This window comes from Macaca nemestrina, chromosome 1, assembly GCF_043159975.1.
Source record: "Macaca nemestrina isolate mMacNem1 chromosome 1, mMacNem.hap1, whole genome shotgun sequence".
In the NCBI taxonomy this organism is placed as follows: Eukaryota; Metazoa; Chordata; class Mammalia; order Primates; family Cercopithecidae; genus Macaca; species Macaca nemestrina.
The window spans coordinates 205,092,738-205,108,757 of record NC_092125.1 but is presented as its reverse complement, the minus strand read 5'-3'; the positions used below and the strand labels follow the sequence as shown (position 1 = coordinate 205,108,757).

At 52.0% G+C, this 16,020-nt stretch overlaps 1 protein-coding gene across 10 annotated transcripts in view; it reads left to right on the top strand.

The window, feature by feature from the left end:
* Positions 1 to 11,810: 11,810 nt before the first annotated feature.
* The window catches only part of LOC105495208 (erythrocyte membrane protein band 4.1), a 234,181-nt gene continuing 229,971 nt past the window's right edge, over positions 11,811 to 16,020 (top strand). For 7 of the 10 annotated variants that reach the window (XM_071097457.1, XM_071097384.1, XM_071097485.1 and 4 more), the window contains exon 1: positions 11,811 to 11,965. The gene's annotated coding sequence lies outside the window, so the exon portion shown is untranslated. The remainder of the gene's footprint in view (positions 11,966 to 16,020) is intronic. The other 3 variants (XM_071097455.1, XM_071097393.1, XM_071097329.1) reach the window with 2 other exon arrangements.

The following is a 16,020-nucleotide window of genomic DNA, read 5'->3' as shown; positions in this document are numbered from 1 at the left end:
GCGGCATGCACCTGTAGTCCCAGCTACTTGGGAGGCTGAGGCAGGAGAATCGCTTGAACCTGGGAGACAGAAGTTGCAGTGAGCCGAGATGTCGCCACTGCACTCCAGCCTGGGTGACAGAGTGAGACTCCATCTCAAAAAAAGAAAAAAAAGGAGAAGTAAGCTAGGCACAAAAAGACAAATCTCACGTGTTATCACTTATAGGTGGAAGCTAAAATGTTTGATCACATGAAGATAGGGAGTAGGAAGATAGATAACAGAGGCTGGGAAGGGCTAGTGGTGGGAGAGGGGAGGATGAAGAGAACTGGGTTAAAGGGTACAAACATACAGTAAGAAGGAATAAATTCAGTGTTTGATAATAGAGTCGAGTGACTATACTTAACAAAAATGTATTATACGCAGGGAATGGACACCCTAAACACCTGATTTGATCAGTACGTATTACACACATGTAACCAAAGTTCACATATGACCCATAAATTTGTACAAAAAAATTTTTTTTTGAGACAAGGTCTCCTCTGTCTTCCAGGCTGGATTGCAGTGGCGCGATCTCGGCTCACTGTGCCACCTGATTCCCAGGCTCACGTGATCCTCCCCACCTCAGCCTCCCGAGCAGCTGGAACTAAAAGCGAGTGCCACCATTCCCGGCAAATTTTTGTATTTTTTGGTAGAGACAGAGTTTCGCCGTGTTGCCCAGGCTGGTTTCCAACTCCTGGGCTCAAGTGTTCCGCCTGCCTCCGCCTGCCAAAGTGGTGGGAATTACAGGTGCGAGCCACTGCGCCCGACCCAAAATTTTAAAAAGTAATTATTTATATGTTTGAGTTGAAAAGAACAACCCCTACCCCGCATACACACACACATACATTTGGGTGTATTTCCTTACCCAGAAGAATGTTCAAGGGGTCCACAGCTGATTCCAGAGCCTTTTAAAATGGAATACGAACTTCGTACTTAACTGCAGGATCCTAAACCTTCATTGAATGCTCCAGGTGTCCAGGACCCGAAAGTTTAAGAACTGCTGCGTCAGGGAGTTGGGGCGGCGGGGAACGGTTCACACATACCTCACAGCCACATACAAATAGGCCCCCATCTGTACACCTGTGACCCATACACCCGACCCATACAGATGCACACCTGTACACCTGTGTTCATACACGTGCACACCATCAAACAGCTTGGCTTGGGAGAAATTTAGGCAAGGCTGCCCGAGACCAGGCTCATTTCACGGACGCTGCTGCCACCTACCGGCTATATCTTGCATTAGCTCCCTCTCTTAGTTCCTGCTCCATTCCATTCTTTCCTCCATTGCTCATCCCTGGAAGCTGTGCATTGGAATTGGTTCCTGAAAGAGGGACACGAACAAGGGAGGTGGATGGGGTGGGGAATTATTATTGGCTAACTGTCCATTATAGGTCAGGCACTGCTGTCCTTTATAGTTGTTATATTTGTTTTCTCAATCCATGTGCCTTATGCAGTGCTTGGCACATGAAAAATTCTAATAGCTATTTCAATTAAATGAATTAAAAACAGCCAGGAGCGGTGGCTCACACCTATAATCCCAGCACTTTGGGAGGCCGAGGCGGGTGGATCACGAGGTCAGGAGATTGAGACCATCCTAGCCAACGTGGTGAAACCCCGTCTCTACTAAAAATACAAAAATTAGCCGGGCGTGGTGGTGCAAGCCTGTAGTCCCAGCTACTCAAGAGGCTGAGGCAGGACAATCGCTTGAACCCAGGTGTCGGAGGCTGCAGTGAGCCAAGATCGCACCACTGCACTCCAGCCTGGGTGACAGAGCAAAACTCTGTCAAAAAAAAAAAAAAAAAAAAAAAAACACTTTAAAGTGAGTGTGTTTAACAAATGAGGAGATGGGCCAGGCGCGGTGGCTCATGCCTGTAATCCCAGCACTTTGGGAGGCTAAGGTGGGTGAATCACTTGAGGTCAGGAGTTCGAGACCAGCCTGTCCAACATGGCGAAACCCCATTTCTACTAAAAATACAAAAATTAGCTAGCCATAGTGGCAGGTGCCTGTAATCCCAGCTACTTGGGAGGCTGAGGCAGGAGAATCACTTGACGCGGGAAGCAGAGGTTGCAGTGAGCCGAGATGGCACCACTGCATTCCAGCCTGGGTGACAAAGCGAGACTCTGTCTCAAAAAAAAAAAAAAAAAAGGAGATGGGCTGGGGTGTGTTGGCTCACGCCTGTAATCCCAACACTGGAAGGTTGAGGTCTGAGGATCACTTGAGCCCAGTAGCTGAGACCAGTCTGGTCAACATAGTGAGACTCTATCTCTACAGAAAATTTAAAAGTTGGCAAAGTATGGTGGCACAGGCCTGTAGTCCCAGTTACTTAGGGGACTGGGGTGGGAGGATCACTTGATCCTGGGAGATTGCGGCTGCAGTGAACCACGATAGCACCACTGGACTCCAGCCAGAGTGAGACCCTGTCTCAAAGGCAAACAAACAGACAAAAAATGAGGAGATGGAAGCTCAGAGAGGGGAAGTGACTGGCTCAAAGTCACACAATGGCTTCTTGCGATAGTCAGGAAAGTGCTCTGAAGAGAAGGAGGAGGAAGAAGCAGTGAAGCTGGGAATTTTTACTAAGACATGCAGGAAGCCCAGCCCAGATTCAGTTCACAAACACCTCACAGACACATACAAATAGGCCCACACCTGTACACCTGTGCACCTGTGACCCAGAGGTCATGCATACACACGCTTGGATGTGTGCCCAAACATCACCCAGCCCTCCAACCTCCACAGCTTGGGGACATTCTGTCCTCTCTCACAGACTCATTCTTGGCATCTGTTAACATACACATGCACACATACATTCATATTACAGGTGTGCACATGCATGCACCTCTTTGTATCCACACCTTCCACTGGGACACATGTTCAGCCCCTGTGTGAATCAGGGGATCAGGATGAGGTCAACCTGGAGGGATAATTTCACCACCCCTGGGAAGCTTCTCCTACCCTGAACTGCTGCCTTAAATTAATTCATTCAACTAATATTTTATTGTTCACAATGTAGTGAGCTCTGTACTCAGACTAAGGATAAGCAGTGAACAAAGACAAAAGTCCAGTCCCGGGCCGGATGCGGCGGCTCATGACTGTAATCCCAGCACTTTGGGAGGCCGAGGTGGATGGATCATGAGGTCAGGAAGTTGAGACCAGCCTGGCCAATATGGTGAAACCCCATCTCTACTAAAAATACAAAAATTAGCCAGGCGTGGTGGCATGCGCCTGTAGTCCCAGCTACTCGGGAGGCTGAGGTAGAAGAATTGCTTGAACCCAGGAGGCAGAGGTTGCAGTGAGCCGGGATCATGCCACTGCACTCCAGCCTGGGCAACAGAGTGAGACTCTGTCTCCAAAAAAAAAAAGTCCAATCTCTGTCCTCATTCCAATGTGGGGGCACAAAATGGGCTCCTTCTTCGCTGTCCCACTCCTACAGGCTTTTGGGACCTCTTTGAGTTTCTCGTCACCATTCCAACTCTGCTGAGTGGATGAGCAGGGGGAGGTGGGTCGTGGTGGGGAGGGGTGGTTCTGTCCCAACTCTTTTTTTTTTTTTTTTTTGAGACGGAGTCTCGCTCTGTAGCCCAGGCTGGAGTGCAGTGGCCGGATCTCAGCTCACTGCAAGCTCCGCCTCCCGGGTTCACGCCATTCTCCAGCCTCAGCCTCCCGAGTAGCTGGGACTACAGGCGCTGCCACCTCGCCCGGCTATTTTTTGTATTTCTTAGTAGAGACGGGGTTTCACCGTGTTAGTCAGGATGGTCTCGATCTCCTGACCTCGTGATCCGCCCATCTCGGCCTCCCAAAGTGCTGGGATTACAGGCTTGAGCCACCGCGCCCGGCCTGTCCCAACTCTTTAGTATTGAGGTTGAGCAAAGAGACCCTCAAACCAGGAGTCGGTTGGACCTGGGTCTGAATCCAGCCTTAGCCACTCCCTTGTTGTGACCTTGGTCCAGTCTCTTACCCTTGCCGATCCATTGTTTTCTCATTGGTTAAAGCAAAGAGCTTGAACTAGGGCAGTGTTTCCAACTCATAGTTCCTTAGAGGAGCTGGAAGAAGCCACATAGGGGGTCGGTGGGGAGGGAGAGGGGAGGCCAACCCCACCTTACCCACCCACACCCTCTGCTTCACTCAGAACAGCGCTGCTTCCCTCTGTTTCTTTTTCTTTTTTTTTTTTTTTGAGACGGAGTCTCGCTCTGTCGCCCAGGCTGGAGTGCAGTGGCCGCATCTCAGCTCACTGCAAGCTCTGCCTCCCGGGTCTATGCCATTCTCCTGCCTCAGCCTCCCGAGTAGCTGGGACTACAGGCGCCCGCCACCTCACCCGGCTAGTTTTTTGTATTTTTTAGTAGAGACGGGGTTTCACCGTATTTAGCCAGGCTGGTCTCGATCTCCTGACCTTGTGATCCGCCCGTCTCGGCCTCCCAAAGTGCTGGGATTACAGGCTTGAGCCACCGCGCCCGGCCTTTCCCTCTGTTTCATACATTGGGCTTCTATCATTAAGAGTCTGAGGCTGGGCACAGTGGCTCATGCCTGTGATCCCAACACTTTGGGAGACTGAGGCATGAGGATCACTTAAACCCAGGAGTTCGAGACCAGTCTGAGCAACATGGTGAAACCCTGTCTCTACGAAATACAAAAAAAAAATTGGCCAGGCATGGCGGTGCATGCCTGTAGTCCAGCTACTTGGAAGGCTGAGATGGGAGGATTGCTTGAGACCGGAGAGGTTGAGGCTACAGTGAGCCGTGATCGTATCACTGCACTCCAGCCTGGGTGACAGAGTGAGACTCTGTCTCAAAAAAAAAAAAGTAAAGAAAAAAAAAAAAAAGAGTTTGATAACCTCCTGGACTAGTTGATATCCAAGTTCTTCTTGGCCCTAAACATTTTAAGACCGCGTCCATGTCTTATTTGACCACCAGACTGTGAATTAGAAAAGGGCTGGAACTGGATCTGAGTCCTCTGTCTCCCCACCCCCACCCCATAGTACCTAGCACAGGTCTGGCTGTAAAAGGAGAAGTTCAGGATATGTCCAACTGAACTGGCTACTAATGCGCAACAGTAGACTGACAGCACTGCAGGAGCTCAGACAATAGCTGTGTACTCACCAAAGACCGTGGGAATTGCGGGAGTACAATTCAAGATGAGATTTGGGTGGTGGACACAGAGCCAAAGCATATCACAGGCCCAGGGGCAGTCCCACACTTGCACAGGCCCTATGAGGGACCTCAGCCTTGTGTTGACAAGGTCGCATGTTTCTGTACAGTTTGGAAAAGTAAACCATGTTAACCTTAGTGGAGTAAGCCCACTGTCTCCTTCTACTCTACTCCTCCTCATTCCCACTGTGTCCTCTGGCTTTGAATGGCCATGGGCTTTTTTTTTTTTTTTTTTTTTGAGACGGACTCTCACTCTGTTGCCAGGCTGGGGTGCAGTGGCACGATCTCGGCTCACTTTAACCTTTGCCTCCTGGGTTCAAGCGATTCCCCTGCCTCAGCCTCCTGAGTAGCTGGGATTACGGGCATGCACCACCATATGTGGCTAATTTTCGTATTTTTAGTACAGGTGGAGGTTCACCATGTTGGTCAGGCTGCCCTCGAACTCCTGACCTCAAGTGATCCGCCAGCCTCAGTCTCTCAAAGTGCTGAGATTACAGGCATGAGCCACCATGCCCGGCCACCTTCTGTATTCTTAATTTTTTTGAGATGGAGTCTTGCTCTGTGGCCCAGACTAGAGTGCAGTGGTACAATCTCGGCTCACTGCAACCTCCACCTCCTGGGTTCAAGCAATTCTCCTGCCTCAGCCTCCTGAGTAGCTGGGATTACAAGTGCATGCCACCATGCCTGGCTAATTTTTGTATTTTTAGTAGAGATGGGGCTTCACCATGTTGGTCAGGCTGGTCTCGAACTCCTGACCTCAGGTGATCCACCTGCCTTGGCCTCCCAAAGTGCTGAGATTACAGGCGTGAGCCACCGTGCCTGGCCTGTATTCTTAACTTTGCATTCTTTATCTTAAGAAGACCCCCCCGTCCCAGACAAGCTTCAGGCCCCACAATCCTGGATCTGCCCACTGGGTCCTCGGTTTTCCCAACTGCAAAGAGAGAATAAAGGCTGTGAAACGGCTTCATAGGATGTAAGATGATCTCTTTTATTTTTTAAATTTGTATTTATTTTTGAGACAGGGTCCTGCTCTGTTGCCCAGGCTGGAGTGCGGTGGCACAATCACAGCTTACTGTAGCCTAGACTTCATGGGCTCAAGCGATACTCCATCTTAGCTTCCTGAGTAGTTGGGATTATAGGTGTATGCCACAACATCTGGCTAATTTTTCGTTTTGTTTGTTTGTTTGTTTGTTTGTGTAGAGTTGGGGTTTCTTCACGTTGCCCAGGCTGGTCGTGAACTCCTGGGCGGAAGCAATCACCTTGCCTTGGTCTCCCAAAGTGTTGTGATTAAAGGTATAAGTCAGTGTTCCTGGCCTATTTTTTAAATTTATTTTTATTTATTAATTTTTTAAAGACTAGTCAAGTGCGGTAGTGAGAAGGAGGGAAAGAATAGAACAAGGAGTTTGATCTGTAACTGACTGTGAATAATCAACTGAGATAATTCACTACTTTCAGGCCAGTGTATTTTCATCTTTTTGACAGGGTCTCACTGGATTGCCAGGCTGGTCTCAAGTGATCCTCCCTCCTCGCTTCCCAAAAGTGCTGGGCTAACAGGTGTGAGCCACCTTGCCTGGCCATTGATGATCTCTTTTAATCTTTTCAAAGTCCCCAGAGAAGAAAAAAATGAAGAGCAAACATAAGGGACTTAGGGTTTCACAGCAAGTTGTGGCAAGCTGTGAGTTTGCAATCCAGGATAGCCCATTTGAAAGCCCCCCTTTCACTATCACCTCCTGCCTTGAGTGCGCACCTGTGCGCTCAAAGGCACCCGCCTTTCCCAGGAACTCAGCTTCTGGCAGCCTGGAAGGCTTAGCTCTGCACTTCTGCCCCAGCTGCTCCATGACCTCGAGGGGGCGGCAGACACCGTGTTTCCCTCACCCTGGCACCTGCTCATTCCAGGTTTCAGAGTCCCACATAGCCAGAATCTCAGCTCTCCCCAAACACCTCCATCAGCTCTCTCCTGCCCCTCCCTGCAAATAGCGAGTACTGCCTTCAAGTCCTGGCCTTGTCATGTCCTGGTTATGTGATAGTGAGCAGATCACCTCACCTCCCTCTGCCTCATTTAACTCATCCATAAAACAGGGGTATCTTGTGAAAACAGGTCAGTAAAGCACCCGACTATATAATACACCAACAATCATTGACAGCCATTGGGGTTTCAACAAGGCCTTCCGGAGATGTCACCTCTCCTGGGAAGGGGTTCTCCTGATAGGATTGGCCCCTACTCCACGCTGCGGCAAAGCCGAGGAACTCCTAGGCAATGTGGCCTTTCAGGGCTCTTCAGTGTTCATTTGTTGGCATCCTCTGTGCCCATACATGGGCCCCTCCCTGGGCTGCAGTGTCTGACTTGGCTTTTTCTCCATCCCTACCAACCCCCATCTCTCCCTTGGAAGGGCTGTGCAACCTCTTCCCCACCTTGATGTCTTCCTGAGGATTTTCCCCAAATTTCTTATCTTTTTTTCTTTTGTCTTTTCTTTTCTTCTTCTTCTTTTTTTTTTTTTTTGAGACAGAGTCTCACTCTGTTGCCCAGGCTGGAGTGCAGTGGTGCCATCTGGGCTCACTGCAACCTCTGCTTCCGCCTCCTGAGTAGCTGGGATTACAGGCGCCCACCACCATGCCTGGCTAATTTTTTTGTATTTTCAGTAGAGACAGGGTATCACCATGGTTGGCCAGGCTGGTCTCAAACTCCTGACCTCATGTGATCCGCCTGCCTCGGCCTCCCAAAGTGCTGGGATTATAGGTGTAAGCCACTGCGCCTGGCCCCAAATTTCAAATGCATTCTCCTGGAGAAGGGTTGCTGACCCACTGCCTACCAATTTTCACTGTCTCTGTACCCATTCCTAAATGACTGCCACACCCCAGTGCCCTCTATCTCAAAGACTCACTGACCATCCCCAAATGTCTCTTCCCCCTGTGTCTTAACTTGGCATTTGAAGCCTTCCACAATTTGGTCTCATGATTCACCCTGTCCTTTAACTATCCCAGACCATTGTCTGTTCCCAGAGTACACCTTCACTATCCTACCTCCAACCCTTTGTGCAGGCTGTTCTTCCACCTGGAATGCCCTCTCTCATTTCCATCTAGTAAATTAGTCCTTAATGTCCAGCTGGGAGGTCACCTCCTCCAGGCAATCTTCTTTACTCCCTCAGATGAAATCACTTTCCCCTCTCTGGGCTCTGGGCATACAATTGCTCTAGGGCCTTCCTCATAGGAAGCCATGAGTAACAGCAGGAACATCCATTATTCACACTTTACAAATGCCTTTCCCTTCTAGTATCATGGGCCGGGGAAAAGCAGGCAGGGTGAGAGCCATTACCTCATTTGACTGATAAGGAGACAGGCTAGGAGGAAGTCATAAGCCCCGTAAATGAGGAAGTCAGGATTCAAACCCGGAACGGCCACACCCCCTGCCTCAGGCCTGAGTGTCCTCTCCCTCTACCATTTCTTGTGGCCTGGTCTTGTGACTCTCTGCCCCTTTGTCAGTCTCAACTTTTAATAATACGCTCAATGAAGCGCTGCTGAAGGAACAGAGGCTCCCACGTGCGCACTCCCCGCCCCCGCCCTGTCTGTTTCTTGGCTTCTTTATCACCCACCTCAAGCCCATCTGAAGCTGGTGGGAGTGCCCAGGCTCTGGCAGGATAAGGAGTTCCTGGAGGTGCAGGCCTTCTCAGAGGAAGAGAGGGGAGACACAAACAGGTTCCTTCCCCCAGCCCCCAAGCTTATCAGCACCCCACAGGCCCCAGGGAACTGAATGCTCAGCCGAGGGAGGAAAGCTGCCCCCTGCCTGTCACCTTCACAGCCTCTATTACTTACCCATCTCTACTAAAAATACAAAAAAAAAAAACCATTAGCCAGGCGTGGTGGTCTGTGCCTGTAATCCCAGCTACTCAGGAGGCTGAGGCAAGAGAATTGCTTGAACCCGGGAGTCAGAGGTTGCAGTGAGCCGAGATCACGCCACTGCACTCCAGCCTGGCGACAGAGCGGGACTCCGTCTCATAAAAAAAAAAGAGTGGTGTGACCTTGGCTTGCCACTTTAGCTCCCTGAGCCTCAGAAGCTCTTTAGAACATTTTTGGCTGTTAGGATTCAATAAGATAAAGTGAGCAATTGCTTGTAAAAGAACCAGGATCGCTAAATGTGAGTGACTTCTTCAAGAGGTCACTGCTGACAGAGGCATCTCAGGTAGCAAAGTGCTCCCTGCAGTCTGGGGATGGAGGTGAAGATTATGATGTCACTGGCAGAGGCCCTGGGCCAGGGGGCCCGAAGTCCAGGCAGTGACAGCCTCCCCGCTTCAGTGACTGACAAGGCCACACAAGGCCTTCACCCACACAAGCGCACAAGTCACCTCAACGAGAAACACACACACAGGAGGGCCATGGGACAGGGCAGAGCTCTCTAGGTCCCAGGGCCTGAGGCCCAGAGGACAGCCTGTTTATAGGACACAGACAGACACAGATTCATACCCTCTATATAAACTCACAAACGTGGGCACACCCTCACAAGCACCAAAACACACCCCCCTACACATACACATACACAAATGCACAGAAACAAGAGATACAGGATCACAAGCATATTCCCAAATGTACTCCCCATGCACAAATTCAGAAACACAGAGCCCTCCCTGGACACCCCAAACACACACACATACACACACACACACACACACACACACACACACACACTCTCTTATCAGGCCGGGGCAGGCACTGGCACTGCTGAGTCACCCACAGGCAGCTCAGCCCAACAGAGCTAGAGCCACGTGGCTGCCCCAGCAGGGAGGGGGCAGGGCCCATAGCAGCTCTTTAGAATCACCCCATCCACCTGACTGCTGGGGTTTTCCTTTCCCTAGCCCTGTGATTGAGTCAGGGGTGGGGATGGGATTGGGGGAGGAGCCACTGTTTGCAGAGGCCAAATTAAAGATTTGACAGCCTGCACTCTCCTGGGTGCATGAGTACGTGTGAGAGCAATTAAAAAATGCTGCTAGAGTCATTGCTATTTGAAATACATTTTCACATACTCTCATTTAATCATCACAACAGCTCTCTATAAAGTTAGCACTATTATTAATCTCATTTTACCCGGGGGTGGGGGATGGGTGGCTTGTCCCAAGGCCCAAAACCCAGACTCACCTGCCTCCAAATCCCTATCTCATAACCCCCGGGCCATACTGTCTGGTGGGCAGGTGTGATATAAGTAAGTGCAAGGTACATCAATGTGCTTGGGAGCCTGGTTATGTGTGTGCCAGGCTTCCCCAGAGGATTCACAGGGATAGGGACTGAAAGGGTCTCAAGTGTCCTGATTTCTGGCCAAAGGATCCAACGCTTCTCTAGTCCCTTGGAGCCCACCTCCCTCTATCAGAAAACATCTCTCAGGTCTAAGGGCTCAGTCTGACCCTCCTCTGCTAGACTATGGGCTCCTTGAAGGCAGGAACCAGGGCCCTGAAGCCTCAAACAGGACCTGACTCAGAGAAGGCCTCAGTGAATTTGGAGCAGGAGGAGAGTCAGTCAATGTATGACTTTTAATTCAGTTATATATCAATATAACAATAACATCAGTAATTATAATAAATGCTACCACTTATTGGATGCTTACTCTGGGACTGGCACTTTTCTTAGCACTTGACATGGATTCTTTCATTCAATTCTTGCCACAACCCTTGAGGAAAATACTTTTATTAACCCCACTTTGCAGAGGACGAAACTGGCTTGGAGAGAGTTAGTAACTCACCCAGAGTAACTCAGGAAGTGGCAGCGTTGGGGATTGGAACACGGGAAGTCGAGTTAGTAGGAAGATCACTTTAGTAGGAAGATCACTACACTCAGAGGAAGGCAGCTTTGTCCTCAGCGAGCCTCAGTTTGCCATATTTGTCCAAAGAAAGGATTAGTTTTCCATGGTGCTCTGGCCTGGAATATTCTATGATCCTATGATTCTGTGATGAAGAGCTTTTGAAGTGTCAGGGTTGGTTTTAAAATGAAAGAGGCCATTCTGCGGGGTGGTGAGCTTCCTGACATGGGCATATGTAAGCCAGCCCAGGCCTGAAATGGGAGGGAGGGAATGAGTCTTCGGCCAGTGACCATGGAAGCCCCTGCCAGTGTTGATGGAATGGACCATCAGGAGGGGAAAAGTCACTGAGAAGAGTGGCAAGGCGGGCATGACAGGATCCAGAACTCGCATTTACGGAACGCCTACTGTATACCAGTGTACCAGACCTATGCTTGACATTTAACTTACATCGCTAATTCTCAGGAAAACATTGTAATATTTATGGTTGAGGAAATTCAGATCCAGAGAAGTGACTTGTTCAAGGTCAAGCCTGACGAAGTGGTAGGACAGGTGATCCAGGTGAGTCTCCTCAGGGTCACTTCCCTAGATCCCCTCTGACCAACCCCTCTACCTAGTACCCTTAGGGGCAGTACCACGTGTCAAATTGCTTCACACTTTTGTCATATGACGTCACACCAGTCAATCCAGGAAGTCCCTGCCCTTCCCTCCCCTGACATCTGGGGTCTATCAAAGCAGCCCCCGGTTCAGTGTCCCCGCCGGACCAGGCCACACCTGCAGCCCCCGCCCCTTCCCAGCTGCGACTCTCGCACTCCTCTGCCCCGCCTCCTTCTCCCCGCCCCGCTGATCGGCAGTTGCCTGCGCCAATCGGAGGGCCTAGCGGGTGGGGCGGGGCCTCACGATGGAGTTGCCCTGTCAGTGCAGGTGGAGGCCCCGGCGGGGCAAAGTGGCAGGAACCTCTTAAAGGGCGAGAGCGGCGCGGAGCCAGAACGCGGTCCGGCCCAGTCCCCGCCGCACCCAGCCCAGGTGAGCCTGGACCACCTGGGGGACGACCCTCGGTCCCCGGGAGGGACAGGGTGAGGGACACAAGAACCCACCCCAAAGGGCTCGGACCGTCCCGGGAGAGGCGAGACCAGGGTCGAAGGGTCCGGGATTGAGGGGTCCAGGGGTCCCGGATTTCAGAATCCGAACTTGGGGTCCAAAGGAGTCTGGGCGTCTTAAAGTTCGGGGTGCAGGGAGGGGCGTGGGAGTCTGGAGAGGGGGTCCGGGAGCTTGGATCCGGAGCTAGACACGTCCGGGTCCGGCCGGTCCTGGTTGTCTGGGGTGGGGGTCCTGGGTTTGGTGTCCCCGGGCGAGTCCCTGCAGGGCGGCGCAGTCCCCGACCGCCCCCCAGCCCCGTCTTGCCCGGCCCTGCATGCTCCTGCCGGGCCCGCAGCAGCGCTGGAGCGGGCGGGCGGCGCGCAGCGGGAGGGGGCGCCAGGGCCTGGAGCCCCGCGCCCCGCTCCGACCCTTACGTAACTGACTTTGAGTTTCCGGACCCAGGGACCCGCGAGCTGGGGCGCCGGCTGTGCCCGCCAGGGTGGCCCCCCCGGCCGCCGCGCCAGCCCCACACCCTCCCTGCCAGGCTTGGTCTAGGGCACTTCCCTCTGTCTGGGTCTCCCGGGTCTCTCTGTCCGGTTCAGGCTCCGGTTCGCTCTCATCCCTGGGTTCCCTGTATCTCTCATCTGTCGTCTCTGTTTGGCTGTCTCTTCCTGTCTCTGTCCTCTGTCTTTCCTCAAGAATTGTCTCGCCCTCACCTATACTTCCTGGCAGGCCCCACCTCTTCAGGGTGGGACAGGACCCCTCCTCTCCAGCTAGTTGGAGGCAGGGACCTGTCCAGACCAACCTGAGCCCGAGCTCGCTCCAGAAGTGGGGAGGGGAGAGGAGGGTTGGGGAAGGTGATTCCAGGACCCATAGCTCCTGGGTTCGGGAACGGACGACCTCCTCTCCGCCTCTGGAGCCCTTTCCTCCAGAAGGAGGAGGCTTGGACAGAGCCTGGTTGGGGCTGGGCTTAAGGCAGCTGGGAGTCCCTGTGAGAGCAGCCTAGTGTCTCGTCAGGGTCAAGTCCTCAGCTATTGAAGGGGAGCGGGAGGGGTTGGGGAGGGGCCAGAGCACTGGCACGCGCCCCGGAGCTTCAGCAAGCGCCCTACCTCCACCCAGTTCCAGGCCGGGAGGATGGTCTTGGTAGGAGGCTGGGTGGGGAAGAGACCAGCAGGAGGAGGCCCAAGGGACTTCTGCATGTTGGGGAGGGGGGTGGGGATATAGAATGACAGACCCACAAGTCTAAGGAGCACCCACTGGGGTCAGTCCCTGCCTTGAATTCTCTCCTGAGTGTCAGACAGACACTTCAGAAATAACTGTAAATAAGGCGTTAAAGCAGGTGTGAGGTGGGAATTATTCTTTTTTTTTCTTTTGAGACGGAGTCTTGCTCTGTCGCCCAGGCTAGAGTGCAGCGTCCTGATCTCAGCTCACTGCAAGCTCCACCTCTCCTGTTCAAGCCATTCTCCTGTCTCAGCCTCCTGAGTAGCTGGGACTACAGGCACCCGCCACCACGCCCAGCTAATTTTTTTGTATTTTTAGTAGAGACGGGGTTTCATTGTGTTAGCCAGGATGGTCTCCATCTCCTGACCTCATGAGCCACCGCATCTGGCCGGGAATTATTAATTCTAAGCACGGAGAAACTTTGAGCAAGGAGGTAGGAGGTTTGAGAAGAAAGAGAGCCAGAAGCTGAAAGGAGTAGAGGGAGGGAGGAAAGGGGACATCCAGTGCCTGGTAGGCTCTGCACACAGCAGAACTGGGTTGAATCCTGACCCTTCCACTTTCCTGCTGTGTGACCCTGCATGAGTCACTTCGCCTCTCTGAGTCCCAGGCTTGTCCTTTGTCAATAATCTGGACCTTGCAGGCATACGCAGCATCAAATAAAGCAATGTGTATGCAGACCAGAATGGTAGCTGGTCTGATAGCAGGCCAGTAGAGTGTTTTAAGAAGGGAATGGAGTGGGGAAGCCCTGAGGTTTCCAGTGTATGTACAGGAGAGCCAGGCACCACCTGCCAGGTCCCAGCAACGTGGGGCATGGGTGGAGTGCCTGGGTGTGTGGGTGGTACTCATTAAGGCCAGGAGGCCCCACACCCGGCTGTCTCCTGATTGGCCCATCCATCCACCTCCTAGACCAGGGCTGGCCTCCCTCCTGTAGGCCCCAGGTACCAACAGAAGTTCCCACCCAGGCTGCCTTACTCCCCAGACCAGTGTGGGTGGAGACATGGTAGGGCAGGGCCAGCACCCTCTCTGCAGAATGGACCATGGCCAGGAGCCTGGCTGGCCGTGCTGGGCAGGAACATCCATCTAGCTAGGAAGATGCGGACACTGTGCAGGCCCTGTGGAGGTCCAGACCTCTGTTGGCTGAAGCTGAGCCCAGCTGGTGGAACCTAGGCTGCAGGGAGAGACCGAGGCTGGGGTGAGTGAGGAGTGAGGAGGGGAGATGCAAGGAGAGACTTCTGGAGAGGAAGCCTGAGCAGAGGTGTGGAACCAAACCGAATTTCATTTGGTTATTCTCTAAGCCTTTCCTGAGCACGTACTGTGCACCATAAACAGGTATGCCAGCCACAGAGCTGAGCAGGATACTCACAGAGGGCTCACCGTAGAGTTATGGTGGCCTGGGATTTGTTAGGGGTTTGCAGAATGGGTCTGTACGACAGCTCCTGGGGATAGGGGAGTTCAGAATTTTCCCAGGGCCTAAGATTTTCATATTTAGTTTTAATTTAATTTAATGTAATTTTTTTGAGACAGAGTCTCACTCTGTTGCCCAGGCTGGAGTGCAGTGGCACAATCTCTGCTCACTGCAACCTCCACCTCCTGGGTTCAAGCGATTCTGTTGCCTCAGCCTCCCAAGTAACTGGGATTACAGGCACCTGTCACCATGCCCAGCTAATTTTTTTATGTTTAGTAGAGATAGGGTTTCACCATGTTGGCCAGGGTGGTCTTGAACACCTGACCTCAGGTGATCTGCCCACCTTGGTTTCCCAAAATGCTGGGATTACAGGCATGAACCACCGTGCCTGGCTGATTCTGATATTTATTAAAGGGGGGTGGGATTCCACTCCTTTATAGTCTGTGGGCTAGTCACTTTTCTCCCTGGGTTTCAGTTTCCCTTTCTGTGAAATGAGTATGGGAGATAAGTCTAAAGTCTCTATGGGTCTTCCAGCACCTATTACTATAGCCTCAGGACCTGGTTTGGGACTTAGTCTACCCCCTACCCTCACCCCACATGAGGGGATAGGATGGAGCAAGATGAAGGCAGAGTATCATGGGCCCACAAGTCCTGTTCCTGGCCTCTGTTCTCTAATCATAATTACAGTCACTGCCTGTTAAGCACTTACTATGCACAGCATTCTGTCCTAAGCGTTTAATATGCTGCATTAACTCATTCAATCCTTACAACCTCATGAGGGAAATATTATCCCTGTTTTGCAGGAGTTTAGGGAGCTGAACAGACTTGACCAAAATCACAATGCTGGGAAGTGGCTGAGCTGGGATTTGAACTTAAGTTCAACTCCAAAGCCCAGACTTAACTAAGAGTGGCAGCCTCCACCCCATGGGTACTGAGGTGCCCACATTGCTCAGCCCTTACCTATGGAACTGTTTGACCCCTACTGGAGCAAGCTCTGAGCTCTGGGATGTTGAGGCTGGGGAGCTGGGGAACAAGCTGTGCTGCCTTTGTTGGGTGGCCCCTGGGCCCAGCTAGAGAGAAAGGGGCAGAGGGAGCAACCTCCAGCTCAGCCAGGGCCCACTAGGGGTATCCCCAGAGGGGCAGCCCCACCCAGCTACTGCCCAGGTGCCAGACCGGGCACTAAAAGGCAACCTTGGGTATGTGGCCAACTTTGGACCTCAGTTTCCCCATCTGTAAAGCATGGACTTAAATGAGTGTAGACACTCCTTGACTGCCGGGCTAGTGGCCGAGGTCAGTAATAAGATAAAGGGTTAGAGGAGGGCTTGGAGTGACAGCGACTGAGTCTGTGAAGGAAGAGTTTGGGTCAGGAACAGCT